Genomic DNA, 15741 nt, shown 5'->3' on the forward strand with positions numbered 1-15741 from the left:
TTACCAAATTTTTCAAAACTCTAAGTCAATCAAATTAGTGTTTAATTTCTTCCTAGATGATAGAAGGAACTTGGAATGACTGAAATCTATTACACACCTCTCACATGTTACTGTTGTCTGTTTTTTAAAGATCTATCTTTTCTTTAACCCCATCAGATATTTTTATTGCTGTTCTGGAATTTTCTTCAGTTAAAGTTGGTGGGTGATGTACTGTCATAAAGGTTCTGACTGCAATTTTTCTTTTTATGTTTGCCTGGGGCCCACTTTCTCCCTCCTGTCTCACATGTAGAAAGGCTGATAAGAAAGCCCAGTGCCCCCTCCTTTGACAGGTGTGATGTTCAAACAGTGCCCGGGAACCTTTACCCCAGCCCTACCCCCGAAACACCACAGAAACCTCAAGCCAGTCTTCTTCCCTTGCTCTCTGAAGGCATTTTCGGACCAGCTTTGGAGGCTGGCTGTGCTCTTCCCAGAAGACCTCATGTTGTGAGTTATACATCTTTTTTATATTCTATTGGAACGTGGAAGGTATAATTAGTCTTGACACCTGAACCAAATTTTAGGTGAGAGTTCATTTGCTCCACAGGATTGCCACAACAGGGGCTTGCTCAGTTTGTGTGTTTGTTTGTTTGGTTGGTTTTTGTCTGAAAATGCCTTTATTTTGTCCTCATTCCTTTCAAAATTTTTGTTGAGGGTAGTATTTTTATAGTTCTTTTTTCAGTCATATCAAGATATAATGTGCTATTTTCTGCCACCATATATTTTGTCAGACTGTTTTTTAACTAATTCAAGGCAAAAATACACCTTTAAGGTAAAGAAATCCAAAATTAAATTCATTCTCATCCTCCACACCTAAGTGACTCTGAGAGAGTTGCCTTTCACTGAGAGAATAGAAAGTGATAATTACTAGAGAAGAAAAACCATGGCTTAGGTATGACAAGTATATATAAGACCTCACTCAGGATTTGCCCCAAATTAGATCATGTGGGTGACATAGGAAAGCTCCAGCTGTGTTTTCTGTGTAATGTGATCTTGCACTGATGGTACCCTAAGGGGGTTGGCAGAAATAGTGTAGCTCCCCACTTGAGGAAAGTAACTTAATCCTAAACCTTGGAGAATTCCCAGATATACCTTTTCAGTCAATGAGGAATACACAAAGATAATTAAACAGACTAAGATATGCAGTACTATGAGTGAGAATCTGTAGAAACAGGCTTCCAAAGAATTTGGTATGGGAATTATTAGTCTCAGATAATAAAACTGTAAAGAATTAAAAGATAAGGCTTCCCTGGTGGCGCAGTGGTTGAGAGTCCACCTGCCAATGCAGGGGACACGGGTTCGTGCCCTAGTCCGGGAAGATCCCACATGCCGCGGAGCGGCTAGGTCTGTGAGCCATGGCTGCTGAGCCTGAGCGTCTGGAGCCTGTGCTCAGCAACGGGAGAGACCACAACAGTGAGAGGTCCGCGTACCGCAAAAAAAAAAAAAAAAGAATCTGCCTGCCAATGCAGGGGACACAGGTACGAGCCCTGGTCCAGGAAGAACCCACATGCCGCAGAGCAACTAAGCTTGTGCACCACAACTACTGAGCCTGCGCTCTAGAGCCCACAAGCCACAACTACTGAGCCCACATGACACAACGACTGAGTCTGCATGCCGCAGCTGCTGGAGCCTGCGTGCCTAGAGCCCGTGCTCTGCAACAAGTGAAGCCACCACAACAAAGAGTAGCCCCCGCTCGCCGCATCTACAGAAAGCCTGTGCACAGCAATGAAGACCCAACGCAGCAAAAATAAATAAATAAATGTATAAAACAGTGGCCTCCAACCTTTAAAAAAAAAGAATTAAAAGGCAAACTTGAATAAATCTGAAAGTACTAGGAACCTGAATAAAGATATAGAAGCTTTGAAAGGGAGATACATTCTCTACATGTGAAAAATATAATCACCCAAATTAAAAACATACTGGATAGATCTGGCTGGAGATTGAACACAGCACATCAGAAAATTAGTGAATTAGAATATTACATAGATCATGGTAAATTATCCAGAACACAATGTAAGGAATAAAAATGATTAAAAAATAGAGAATACAATTTTAAAAGATATAGAGGATGGGATGCAAAGTTCTAAATATCTTTACTCAGAGTTCTATTAAGAGAGAAGAGGGTAGATTCAATAGAGACAACATCTGCAAAGATGGCAGTAAGAACATTCCAGACTAACAAGATACTTAAATCTACAGATTCAAGAAGCCCAGGAAATCTTAAGCAGGATAAATAGAAATAAATCAACACTTAGCCATTTGTGTTGTGTATATTTAAAAGATTTTTCTGTATATTATGATGTTTTGATATCTTAAAAACCTTCATGCCTGGGCAGAGAGTACCCCTTCCAGGGTTAGCCAATTCTTAGAGATGGCAAGGAGCCCAGCCTGGAGAAAGCCTTTGACATACAAAACCATCCAGTCCAGAGTAATGCCTCCTCTGTATAGCCCTTACAATCCGGGAGGCAATATTCCTCTGCCTTAATCATGCCAGTGCTAAGTACCAGGCAACTAGGGACCACCCCTATAGCTTAAAGCCCACTAAAATTATTCATACTAGCCATCCTAAACTGTTTACCCTGACCTGCCGAGCCTTTCCTACAGAAACTCCTTAAAGGCCATGGCCTTGGTTCTCCCCTTGCTTGGGCCTCTGCTGCCTCCTGGCCAATGCTGGTGCTTCCCTCTGTGCCCCTTCATGATGTACTGTGCCTCCTATTTCTAGGACCTGTGGGTATATTTTATTTTTCTGAGCCTGTCCTGTGTCTCCTCTTGTGTCCAGACCTGACTGACCACCACATAAAAGAACACAGAACACACCCTAATAGTGTTAAATCAGAAAACCAAAGACAGAGAGCAAAATCTCAAGAGGACATTCTACTCTAATAGGATTGGCAATTAGATTGTCAGCTGGTTTCTCAGTAACATAGGAAGCCAGCAAACAGTAGAATAGGATCCAAGCACAAAAAGAAAATAGCTTCTAACCTAGACTTATGTACATTATGTAATTTTGGTCTTTTGGAATTTCAACATAATATAGAGTAATTCCCCTATCAGACTTCTTATCTCTGACTGTCCTTGGGTTTTTACTTCCATCCCTGTTGCCTCAGGATGAGCGTATCTTCATGGTAAAAGTAGCTCCAGTAACACTTTTACGTCTCTGGGGTCATAGCTTTCTCTGAGATCTTGGTTTGGTAATTCTAACTATCTTGTCAATTCTTAGTTGCTTTTATTGTTACAACAGAAATAGAAATGAGGTTTTTTCCTCTCCTGATGACAAGGAAAATAAAGGGAACAGTGAACAGGCTAGAGAAGAAACATAAACTGGCCTGAAAACTGGCCTGAAAACGTTAATCAATCCTAGTTTTAACTGTTACTAATCTGTACTGTCTCTAACTAGGTCTTTCCTTCACAAAGTTAACCTGTCACCCCCTAACTCCGTGTAAATTACATCCTGCACCTATCACCCTTTAGTTCTGTGTACTTTACATCCTGCACCTGGTATTTACTCTCCCAGCTCTCTCATAGCAAATCATCCCTTGTAGCTGTTTGCATTTCAGAAAGAAGGTCGCAGGCCAATAACCCAGAGACAAACAGACCCAATTACTGGGCTGCTTGACCCAATTACTGGGCTGCCTGATGCCAGTAGTGACTGTTTTGAAATAATGCAAGAAGAAGAATGGAAGACCTTTACCACTTCGATCCTTATCACTCACCTCCAGATTGCGAGTTCCACCTATAAGACCCCGTTATTCCCCAGGAGAGTGGGGCACAGTTCTTGAGGCAGTAGTCTGCTGTCTTCCCTTTTGCCTGGCAAAGAAATAAAGCCATCTCTCTTTTCCTCCAAAATCTCTGTCTCCATATTTCTGTTCAGCATCAGTGCACAGAGAGCCAAGATTTTTGGCAACATTAAAAAAATTATACAGTATTTTTAGTTGAAAACAGTGGGTAGAAGAAACCACTGCGTTGAGGGAAGGTGCTTTTCCTCAATATGTGCTAGAGTTTTGAAATTATTACTGCTCAGTTCCTCAGTTTCTTGGCAAGGCATGCCAGAGTACTCTCTGTACTCAGAAGACAAATAATGCAAAAATGTAGAATTCTCAGATCAGTAATCAAGACAAAATATTTCAACATAGGAGAAGTAAAACTGGGAAGAGATGTCAACAAGGCAACTCTGTTACAGTTGATGATGAATTTTGTTTTGTCTAAGAATATTCTCAGTTTTTCTATAGCTGTACATCAGCAGCATATATTATATAAAATATACAAAAAAGAGCACAGGACTTATGAGAAAAATATTTTAAAATATTTAAAACAAATAAAACTATCAAAAATTAATTAATAATAGTTACATCAAAGAGGTATTTTAAATCAACAGCAACAGTACAAAGAACAGAATTGAATTTTTACCATTTTAATCAGGTAAAATTAAAGGATTTTTTGTTATTGAAGCCATAAAATAAAAAGAAATAAAGATATAAATAGACTTAAATATATAAAGTGAGTGGTCACCAGATGGGAAGGGAGTTGGCAGGTGGGTGCAATGGGTGAAAGGGGTCAACTATACAGTGATGGATGGTAACTAGACATGTGGTGATCACGTTGTAGTGCATATAGATGTCGGATTATAATGCTATACATCTGTAACTTATATAATAAATATATATATAAAGTCAGTCTGCACTTAAACACAGCAAGCAAGAGCCCGATAGTAAAACAAATCATATGAAAAAATATAAACAGTATGAACACAAACGCATACGCAGTATACTTAAACAACAACAGACACCAATTTTTTCCCTTCCGAGGTTGGCAAAGGTTAAAAGAGGACTTCAGACATGAAAGGGGCAGCGCCAGCCCGCGCCTGAGGTCGCAGCACCATCCCCACTCCCAGACCCAAAGCAGGACTCTGTGGCTGAGAGGCAGCGGAAGCGGAAGAACGCCCAGGGCATTGTGGGGATCGTGGTCCACAAGCCTCCGCGCAGGCCTCTCTGTTTCCGGTCGCCCTGTCAAAGTTCTAGGAGGTCAGCTGACTTCGCTCACAACGTGGTCGGGGACGCGCGGGCGCTCGGAGCCGCCGGGGTCCTAGGAGAAGGAGGCTCTGTGGGCGTCGGGCTAGAAGGAGGGGGGTGCGGGGTGGAGCAGTAAGACGCGAAAAACTAGGCCCTCCAGCGCGCGTCCGCAGGGAAGCGCGCATCTTCCGTGACGCAGGCGAGCGCACTGCGCATGCTCACTGGGCCAATCGCGGAGCTAACTGTTCTCGGAGCTAACTGTTCTCGGAGCTCTGGCCCACCTGGGACATGTCCTTGGTCCTGAGATCTCGGTGGGTTGGCGTCGTTCAGTAGGTCTTAAAAATCTCACAGGGAAGACAAATAAAAGGACTAATTTCAGAACAACGTGATAAGAGCTTTACTCCCAACACATGGCGAATTGCACTGTCCTGTGATCTGACTCATTAATCTTAAACTCCCAGAAGCCAGGATGTGTCCGACCAATTTGTGTGTCCCCAGCAAAGCCTTTTCCAGGCACTTTCATTCCTTGAATCTCTTCTCGAGCACAATAGGCATTGTCCTCAGGAGTATCCAGCCCTTCTGTAAGGCCTCCGTTGGGTCTGGCAGCGGGCAGAGCCTGGTAGGACCCTCCTGCCAAGGTGATTTGCCCAAGCCCTAGTGGATCAGGCCAGGCCATTAGTTTCCAAGATTCACCAGAGCTGTGATCCTTCATTTTGTAAACTAAACTCTCGTCATTTGGCGAGTGAAAGAAAGTTAATATTAGTCCTCAGAGTAAATGCACACCCAAAGCAGTGTTGTGTCTGCACACACAGCCCCTGCACAAAGGGAAAATACAGATTCCAGAGAGTGGAAAAGGAGGACGCACCCTAAGCATCAATCCTACATTCTGAGAGGAAACCCTTCTGCCTGAGACCTCTTGCAACAAATCGAAGGGAGAACCTAGAGTGTTTGAAAAGAGAAAGACTTTGGAACTCCTGGGTCTGCTCTCTTGCTCAACTTTTGGCCCAGAAAAAAAGGTGGCTTGAGAGGAGTTACCACAACCACAAAGAGGGAGAAAGAGAGAGGCAATGGAGAGAGCTTAACCCAAAAGCCTGAGGTGACAGTTACAGAAGACCTGGGTGGGAGAGGAACGAAAGAACTTTTAGGGTGGGTAAGCGAGGAAAACAATGGCTCAGGTAGCAAGCAGTGTTAATGGTCTCAGTGGAGTAAAATGTTCACTTCATTCCCGAAGCCCAGAGTGGCTGAAATGGGCTAATCTGCTCAGTCATGCCTTTTTTCTTCTCCACCAGCTCTATCTTCTCTGCATTTTCTCCAGAGAAGGAGACCATGACCCAGTTACAGGTGAGTTGATTTTTTCTCCTGAAACACTGTGTAATTACTCAGAGTTAGCTGATCTTTGCTCCTTTTTAGAAAAGAGAAAATGATTAGCATTAGCATAATGCCTGTAAGGTACTTTTAGACACTTTACCAATTCCTGTATATATGTCCTAGCGGAACTGCAAAAAGTAGATGATTATTTCCATTTTGAGGGTGAGGAAATCTTCAGTGACAATAAAAGGTTCATGGTCACAAGGTGTTCAGTTGCAGCTAGTAATTATTTTATGGGAAATATTTTGAGGCTATGTAAATCTCTTATTTATCAAAATTTTATACAATACTTATAGCATTCATTGATGATTCCTGCATAAACCAATGGTAAATATTATGGCTGCATCATAGAGACTTTATGACTAGATTATTCTTCCTACATTTATTATTGTTTTCTCTATAAAGAAGAGTTTCCCCTTCTACTTCAATTATACAGTTAGTTATATCAGAATGAACTCATGGATCTTTATTTTATTCAATGGGTTAGAATCTGTTACTATCATTATTGATTTTGGTGCTGAAATTATCCATATGTGCTTTGGGAGTCCATTCAAACCAGCTTCTGTATCCTTTTGACATATACCTATCATTTTTTTTTAGTGTTTCCTCATTTTTTTTTTAGCATAACAGGATGTTTTAGGCTCATCCAGTTCTTTCCTTGTCTCAGACCTGGAATCAGCCATTTCTCCAAGGAGGCTTGGTTCTTTAAGGGAACAATCGATTGTAGAAACCAAATCTGGGTGCTCTCTGTACTCATTGCTTCTGGGGTGTCATTGCTTATAGGCCCTCCCAATGGAAAAATTTATATACAGAAATGCATACATGCATACGTATATGTACATTCACATACATGCACACATACATATCTATATCCATCTATATATTCAAAACCATTAATTCCAACTGATACCAGTTCAACACCATGCAGTCTGCATTCTTGCCCTATTTGTAACTCTATTTTACAAAGTGAGAAACCTGGCTCTCATTATCCTAAATATATTTTACTCATTTGCTCAATCCTAGAATACACAGAAAGTAGGTTTTCCAGCCCATATGGCTGTGAAGAACAAACATACTAACTATAATTCAGTATTTGTTAGGTATTTGTTTACAGTTTTTATTACCTTAAGACTGAAGATATAGTCTCAATACTGGTTTGGAAAGTACTTGGATAAGTTATTTTTCTTCCCCCTTCAGTGTGGATATATTATTTATTTGGCATACAGTTATGTTCATTTGGTTTTGTTTGTATTCCTGTTATGGGCTGGACTGTGTCTCCCTCAGCCTCAAATTCACATGTGGAAGCCCTAACCTCCAGCACCTCAGAATGTGACTGGGATTGGAGATATGTTCTTTAAATATGTGATTAAGTTAAAATGTTGCTGTTAAGGTGAGATTGAATCCATTTTTTTAATATTATTTGTCTTTCAGAGCAAATTGGAATATTTTCTACTGACCTATTTCTTGCCTTAGCTGCATCCAATATGCTACTTAACCCATCTGTTCTTACTTACAGTTATGTTTTTCACTTCAGAATTTCCATTTGATTCACATTCTGTGCTAAAATTTGTAATCTATTTTCTTGGTTATATTTATTATTACTATTTTACAGCCATATTTGATTATTTTCTTATCTGAATTTTCCATGGTTTGCTTTTTAAGATTTTTTCTCTTGGTGTTTTGGTTGTTTTTGATACACATTGAAATTTTTAATTGAATTGTTATTACATGTATAAAAATGTGGAAAATTTTATTCTGCACAATTATTCAAATCCGAGTCTTTAGGCAATATAATATGCATGAAAAAGAAATAAAAGATTCCATATTAGAAAGGAAGAGTTAAAACTGGCTTATTTTACTTAGCATAATGTTTTCATGTTGGGGCATGAATCAGTACTTCTATTTTATTACCAAATAATATTCCACCTAAGGTTATGACAAATGTTTATCCATTCATCAGTTAATGGGCATTTGGATTCATTCCACTTTTTGGCTGTCATAAATAATTCTGTTATGAATATTCATGTATAATTTTCTGTGTGGACATACATTTTCATTCCTCTTGGGTGTATAACTAGGAGTGTAATTGCTATATTGTAACTCTATGTTTAACTTTTTGAAGAACTACTGAACTGTTTACCAAGGCAGCTGTGCTCATTTTATATTCCTACCAGAAGTCAATGAACGTTTCAATTTCTCTACATTGTCATCAATACTTGATATTGTCCATCTTTTTTGTTGTTGTTATAGCCATCCTCTTGGGTGTAAAGTGATATCTTGTTGTGATTTTGATTTCTCTAGTGACTTCTGATGTTGACCACCTTTTCACTTGTCTTATTGGTCATTTGTATATCTTGTCATTTGTATATCTTATTTGGATAAATATTTATTCAAATATTTTTCCCAATTTTAAATTGTGTTATTTGTCTCTTTATTGTTGAGGTATAAGAGTGTTTTGTGTATTCAGGACACCAGTCCCTTATCAAATAAATTTTCTCCCATTCTGTAGGTTTTTCTTTTCACCTTCTTAATGGTGTTATTTTTTCATGTTTTTATTGCAAGTACAGTATATAGAAATACAGCTGATTTTTATGTTAATCTTGTATGATTTATTGATGAACTCACTTATTAGTTTAATTATTTTGAAGATTCCTTGAGATTTTCACCATAGTCTGTCATATTATTTCCAAATAAGGACAGTTTTAGTTCTTCCTTTACAATCTACATGTCTTTTTTTTCTTTGACTTAATGTGCTTGCTAGAAATTCCAGTACTATATTGAATAATGATGGTGAGAAGTAGGTGTCCTTGTCTTTCCCTAATCTTAGGGGGAGCACATACAGTCTTTAATCATTAAATATCATGTTACCTTATGGGTTTGGGGTAGATGTTCTTTATCAGGTTGTGGAAGCTCCCCCTGTTCCTAATTTTCTGAGAGTTCTTTTTAATCATGAAGAAATGTAGAATTTTGTCAAATGCTTTTTCTTCATTAATGAGTATGACCCTAGGACTTTTCTTCTTTGAAATGTTAATATGGTACATTACATTGATTAATTTTTGAATATTGAGCAAGCTTTGCATCAGCAGAAGAAATCTCACTTGGTCACACCACACAATTTTCTATTATATTGTTGAATTCTGTTTGCTTATATTTTGCTAAGGGATTTTGCATCTATTATAAAGGGGTTGTTGGTCTGTAGTTTTCTTTTTGGTACTGTCTTTTTCTGATTTTGGTTTCAGGATTACTGGTCTTATAAAATGAATTGAGAAGCAATCACTTTTTCTATTTCCTACAAGACATTGTGTGGAATTGGAGTTAATTTGTCTTTAAACATTTGGTAGAATTTGACAGTGTGTTCTTCTGAGCCTGGGCATGTCTTTTGCAGGAGTTTTAAAATTATGAATTCAGTTTTCTTAATGATTATTTCAACAGTATGATTTAAATAGTCTGTTTCACAATAGATGAGTTGTGGAAGCCTGTGTTTTTTGAGGAATTAGTCTATTTCATTTTAGTTTTCATATTTATATGTTTATAGAATCATTCATTATATCCCCTTAATATAATTTTTATATTCCCTGGGTCTGTGATAATATCCCCTGGTGGTTTCCTGATATTGGTGACTTGTGTCTTCTCTCTTTTTATTTTCATTAGTCACAACTTTTGCTGGTCTTTTCAGAGAACCAGATTTTTGTTTCACTGATTTTTTAAAAATTAATTAATTTTTGGCTGCATTAGGTCTTTGTTGCTGTGCGCAGGCTTTCTCTAGTTGTGGTGAGCAGGGGCTACTCTTCGTTGCAGTGCACAAACTTCTCATTGTGGTGGCTTCTCTTGTTGTGGAGCACAGTCTAGGTGCGCGGGCTTCAGTAGTTGTGGCACATGGGCTTAGTTGCTCTGCGGCACCTGGGATCTTCCCGACCAGGGCTCAAACCCTGCATTGACCCTGCATTAGCAGGTGGTTTCTTAACCACTGCACCACCAGGGAAGTCCTGATGTTTCATTGACTTTTCTCTATTTTTCTATTTACAATTCCATTAAGTTCCACTTTTATCTTTATTATTTTCTCCTTGCTTTGGGTTTATTTTGCTTTTTTTTTTTCCTGAGTGCAAAGCTTAGATTTCTTTTTATATGAGACTTCATCTTTAGTGCTATAACTTTCCCTCTCAGCACTGATTTAGTTGTATTCCACACATTTTTATATGCTGTATTTTCATTTACTTTTATGTGTTTCATTTATTTATTTTTGTTTTGTTTTGTTTGTTTCCTGTGACACTTCCTCTTTGACTCATGGATTATCTAGATGAGAGTTGTTTAATTTTCAAGTGTTTGGAAATGTTTCCGTGATCTTTTTCCTATTGATTTCTAGTTTGAATCCATTGAAGTTAGGAAACATCCTCTGTGTGATTTTAATTATTTTTTATTATTATTATTATTATTATTATTATTATTATTATATATTTTTGCGGCACGCAGGCCTCTCACTGTTGTGGCCTCTCCCATTGCAGAGCACAGGCTCCAGACGCGCAGGCTCAGCGGCCATGGCTCACGGGCCCAGCCGCTCCGTGGCATGTGGGATCTTCCCAGACCGGGGCATGAACCCGTGTCCCCTGCATCGGCAGGCGGACTCTCAACCACTGCACCACCAGGGAAACCCCGTGATTTTAATTATTTTAAGTTTGTTGAGGTTTGGTTTATGTCTCAGGATATGGTCCCAAAGGTCCCTGTTTATTCTTTTATTCAGTCTATGTTCTCTCTGTTGTTCAGTGTTGTTCTCTTTTTGAGTTCACTGGTTCTTTCCTCTGTCCTTTCCATTTTGTTGTGGAGTCTATCTAATCACAAAAGTTCAGCAGATACCATTTGTCCTTCAGCTAGAGGAAACGTTCCTCCATCACATTTCTATTTTTTTTTTTTCTGTTCCATTTGTTGAATTCTCTACTTCAAGGACACTAGTTAACTCTATTGTGTTAATCTCTCTCTTTCTTATTTGCATTAACTATGATTATTTTAGAGTTTTCTTTAATTCTAATACTTTCAGCCATTGCTGCTCTATCGTGTTTTTTCTAATACATTTATTAACTCTATGGTAGATTTTAATTCTTAGACTGTTTCAGAGCTTTTTCATCTCATTTTTTTTATCATCTTGTCATTTGTTTGTTCATGCCCTTTTTGAATTCTTCTGTAGCACAAGCATTTATGGAAGATTTCTCATGTTCCTTGGATTGTGTTTCTCCCAGAATAGGTTCTTCCTTTGATTATTTTTTCATGCTTTACCTTTTTCCTTTATCACTGTCATTTCTGTGCATAATCATCAAGTACTTGCTTTAAAAAAATCTTGTTTATAAACATCTCAACATTGCTAGTTATATCCAGACCTCCTATCTGTTGCAATTAGTACAGAAAGACTCTCATGGATACTATTCCAAAATTATTTGGGGCATTTATCTTCACTTCAAAGCTGCAGTAAAGCATTTAGTGTGACATTCTCTGTACCCTTTTAATAGTGGAGACCCTGGCCTAGGAGATGGGGAGAACCTACCCAGGACAGCCTTGAGCTCTTTGTTAGAGGCCTGGGATCTGCCCTTTCCCTTCTCAACTTGGGAAAAAGAGTCCTGGGGACTTTGGCTCATTCTTCCAACTGCATGTATCGCATCAAAAACTGGCAAGTCCCTGACATCCCTCTCTGCTTCTGCAGAAGAATATAAGGGCTTCTGCTGTTAATGGTATATTTCCTTGATTTTCCCTCTCAAACTCCCTATTCACCATTTATCTGCATCTCTCAATCTTTTTATAGTGCCTATTAAATAATGGCCCATCAACATTGTTTGTGTCATTATATTCCTAAATTGTTTTCCAAAGAGCTCTATTTTTTTCTAACAACAAAATAGAAACCATTAAGAATAGAAAGGTTCAAATGTTTTTGTTTATAAGCTGAGGATGAATTTTCAAAAAGGAGTAGTCTGAAGACTGACCAAAAATAAAAAAAGAGGGGGGGTGATAATGGCGAGAGTAAATGCCTAGAGAATATCAGAGGAGAAAACCTCTAAGAACATAGGATGAGAGGATAAAGGGAAAGACAACTTTTCTTTTAATATAGGAAGAAAGACATATGGGTGAAATTGTGAATTTATAAAGAATTGGAATTTCTCTTTGATGGTTTCTGTTTTGGATAACTCCAAAGTCTGAACATTGTCAAAAATACTTTCTGTACATCTTCCCCATTTTTCCTGTGACCATATTCTTCACCTTTATCTCAGAGACACTGTTCTGGATAGTTAGTAAAGAATATATATGCTTGTATTTTAGGAGCCAGTGACATTTGGGAATGTTGCTGTGGATTTCCCCAAGGAGCAGTGGTACCAACTGGGCTTTCCACAGAGGACCCTGTACAGAGAAGTGATGTGGAGAACTATAGCAATCTGGTCTTAGTGGGAGAGGACAGCCTTCTTTTGTCACCGAAAGTCTTATTATTGAAGGGTCTTTGCTTCCTCAATTATCAAAATCATAGGCCTTCATGGTGTTTCACTCAGCTGGCTTTTGTCTCAGAGATCAAAGGTTTCAAGTCCATTTGGCCCCCAAGACATAGGATGTTTCTAATCTCTTTTCCCCCCAGATAAATTGTCTTTATCTTTTAAGAATTGATATGAGGAACTTCCCTAATCGACCACTCCCTGAAACCATCTTATAACCGTTTTTCAGAAGAATGGTTTTAGAATGTAGATTTGCCTCTTCCTGGTCAGGAAAAATCACAGGTTATCTGAGGATAGAGGGAATTTGTAGCGATCTGGTAAGGGTTCATCTAGGAAGAGTTTCCCTAGTAGTCTTCAGATTTTTCTTATTGTATCCTTTACAACTTATCTCGATTATCATCCAATCCATCTTTTCTTCCCCAATTTGATATCCTATCTTTATCAAATACTATTTCCATTCATTTTTTCAAATAAATGTCTAGTGAGTGCCTACCATGTATCAGGCACTGCTTTCTGGACCTAGAAATGCAACAGAGAATTAGACTTAAAAAGTGCCTTGTCTCATGGAGCTGACTTCTGAGGCAGGGACATGGGGCCTGAGGGGAAGGAGGAGACAAGCAAACAGAACATGACATAGTAAGACTGCTTTGGTAAAAACAAACCAGGATCCTGTGAGAAAGTGTCCAGGGTGGGTGACTAGATGGAGTAGACAGGGAGGGCCTTTTCAGATGGTGCCTCTCAAACTGAAACATGAATGACAGGGCCAGCCTTTCAAAAACTGGTTTAAGAACATTTCATATCCTAAGGCAGGAACAAACGTGGGTGTCCTGGGAAGACAGGTATGGCTGAAATATAATGAGTGACAGGGAGCGTGGTAAGAAAGGAGGTCAGAGAGACGGGGAGAAGATTGTGTAGAGCTATGGGAGTCCATTTGAGGATTTATATAGGAAGGAAACATCTGGATTATAGGGAAGCTCTTTTTTTTTTTCAGTAGTCTAGGTGAAAGATGATGGTGGCCAGGGTAACAGCAATATAAATGAAGATGGAGAGAAATAGATGTGAGCTGTAAGGGATTAGTCAAGTTGATCAGAATCCTTGAATACGTAAATGTGAGAGGTAAGCTAGGGAGAAGAACCTCTAAGGTTTTGGCTTGAGTAATTTCTTGAGAAAATGGTAGTGACATTTACAGAAATGAGGAAGAACATAAGAACATATTTGGGGGGATGGGCTGAAAGTCAAAAATTCTGTCCAGATCATATTAAGTTTGAGATGTCTATTGTGCATCCAAATGGATATGTCAGGCAGACAGTCAAGGATAAGAATCAAGAGTTGAGGAAGGGAGCAGACCTGGGGATAAATGTGTAAGTCCTTATCATATAGATGGCATTTATAGCCAGGGTACTGACTGGGTGAGATAAGAAGAGAAGAGGTGTCTCAGGACAGAGCTGCAGGTTACCCATCCCTCATGGACCTCCTGTCTGCATCCCAGTTGATCCTGAATTAACTATAATTGCTAGATAAGTTTCCTAACATTAATCTTTCTTTTGGTCCATCATATATAGATGTTGCAATTTTTATCTTTCATCTGATAAAAACCTACAGGAGCTTGGCATGGCACCTAAACACTCCTTGTAGTTTCAGGACTCTTCATAACCTGGCCTTTCATAATCTAGCCCTTTTCCATTTTCACCAGCCACACTTATTTATGTGATGTCTTCTGTAGACACACTTACTTATGTTTCGGCCTGTTGTTACCTGTCCTGGTCTTTATCATATTAAAGTTGAATTCAGATTCTATTTTCCCCATGAAATATTTGACTTCTTCAGTCTAGACTAACCACTCATATCTTTATTATTGCAGTTACAGTCTTACTTAACCACACATTATTTTTTTTAATTTTCACTGATCATAATAAATATGCTTTGTTTTAAATCCATGTACTTTGTGAGGTTATTAGTAGATTAGAGAAGTTAAGATATTTAATGTAAATGGCCAGTAAGTGGTAGAACCAGGATTCTAACCTAGGCAGTCTGGCTATGGGGGCTGCATTCATAAATACTGTGCTATGCATCAGCATATCCAGAAGACTCAAATCATAAGGATTTAAAAAGACTTGCTACTATTGCTGTGGTAGCAAGATATATATAGGCTGTGTATGCAAGACATTTGAAAGGGGACTATCTCTTAATTCTGAAACCTCACTTTCAGCAGATTGTCTTACCTGATATTTCACAGAGTAAACACATGTCCTCAGATGGGAAATCTCTTAATTTCTTACTTTTTCTTATCTCTTAAACTTTCTTTCTTCCAGTTTTATTGAGATATCATTGACATACAGCACAGTGTAAATTTAAGGTGTACAGCATGATGATTTGACTTACATACTTCATGAAATGATTATTACAATAAGTTTATTGAGCATGCGTCATCTAATGTAAATACAAAGTAAAAGAAAATTTTTTTAAAATATTTTTCCTTGTGATGAGAACTCATAGGATTTACTCTCAACAGCTTTCATATGTAACATAAAACTGTTAATTATATTCATCATGTTGTGCAATGAAAACAGGGGTCCGTTTAGCTTTCAAATACTTTCAAATTAGCATTTTTAGGGTTTTTTTAGGTAAGTACCCAGAAATAAACTTGTTGGACCATATGATAGTTCTTTTTTTAATTTTTTGAGGAGCCTCCATACTGTTTTACACAGTGGCTGCACCAGTTATATTTTCACCAACGGTGCATGAGGGTTCTCTTTTCTTCCCATCCTCACTAACACTTGTTTATTGTTTCTATAGTAGCCATTCTAACAAGTGTGAGTTGATATCTCATTGTGGTTTTGATTTGCATTTCCCTGATGATTAGT

The sequence above is a fragment of the Lagenorhynchus albirostris genome, chromosome 1, assembly GCF_949774975.1.
Source record: "Lagenorhynchus albirostris chromosome 1, mLagAlb1.1, whole genome shotgun sequence".
NCBI classification, from domain to species: domain Eukaryota; kingdom Metazoa; phylum Chordata; class Mammalia; order Artiodactyla; family Delphinidae; genus Lagenorhynchus; species Lagenorhynchus albirostris.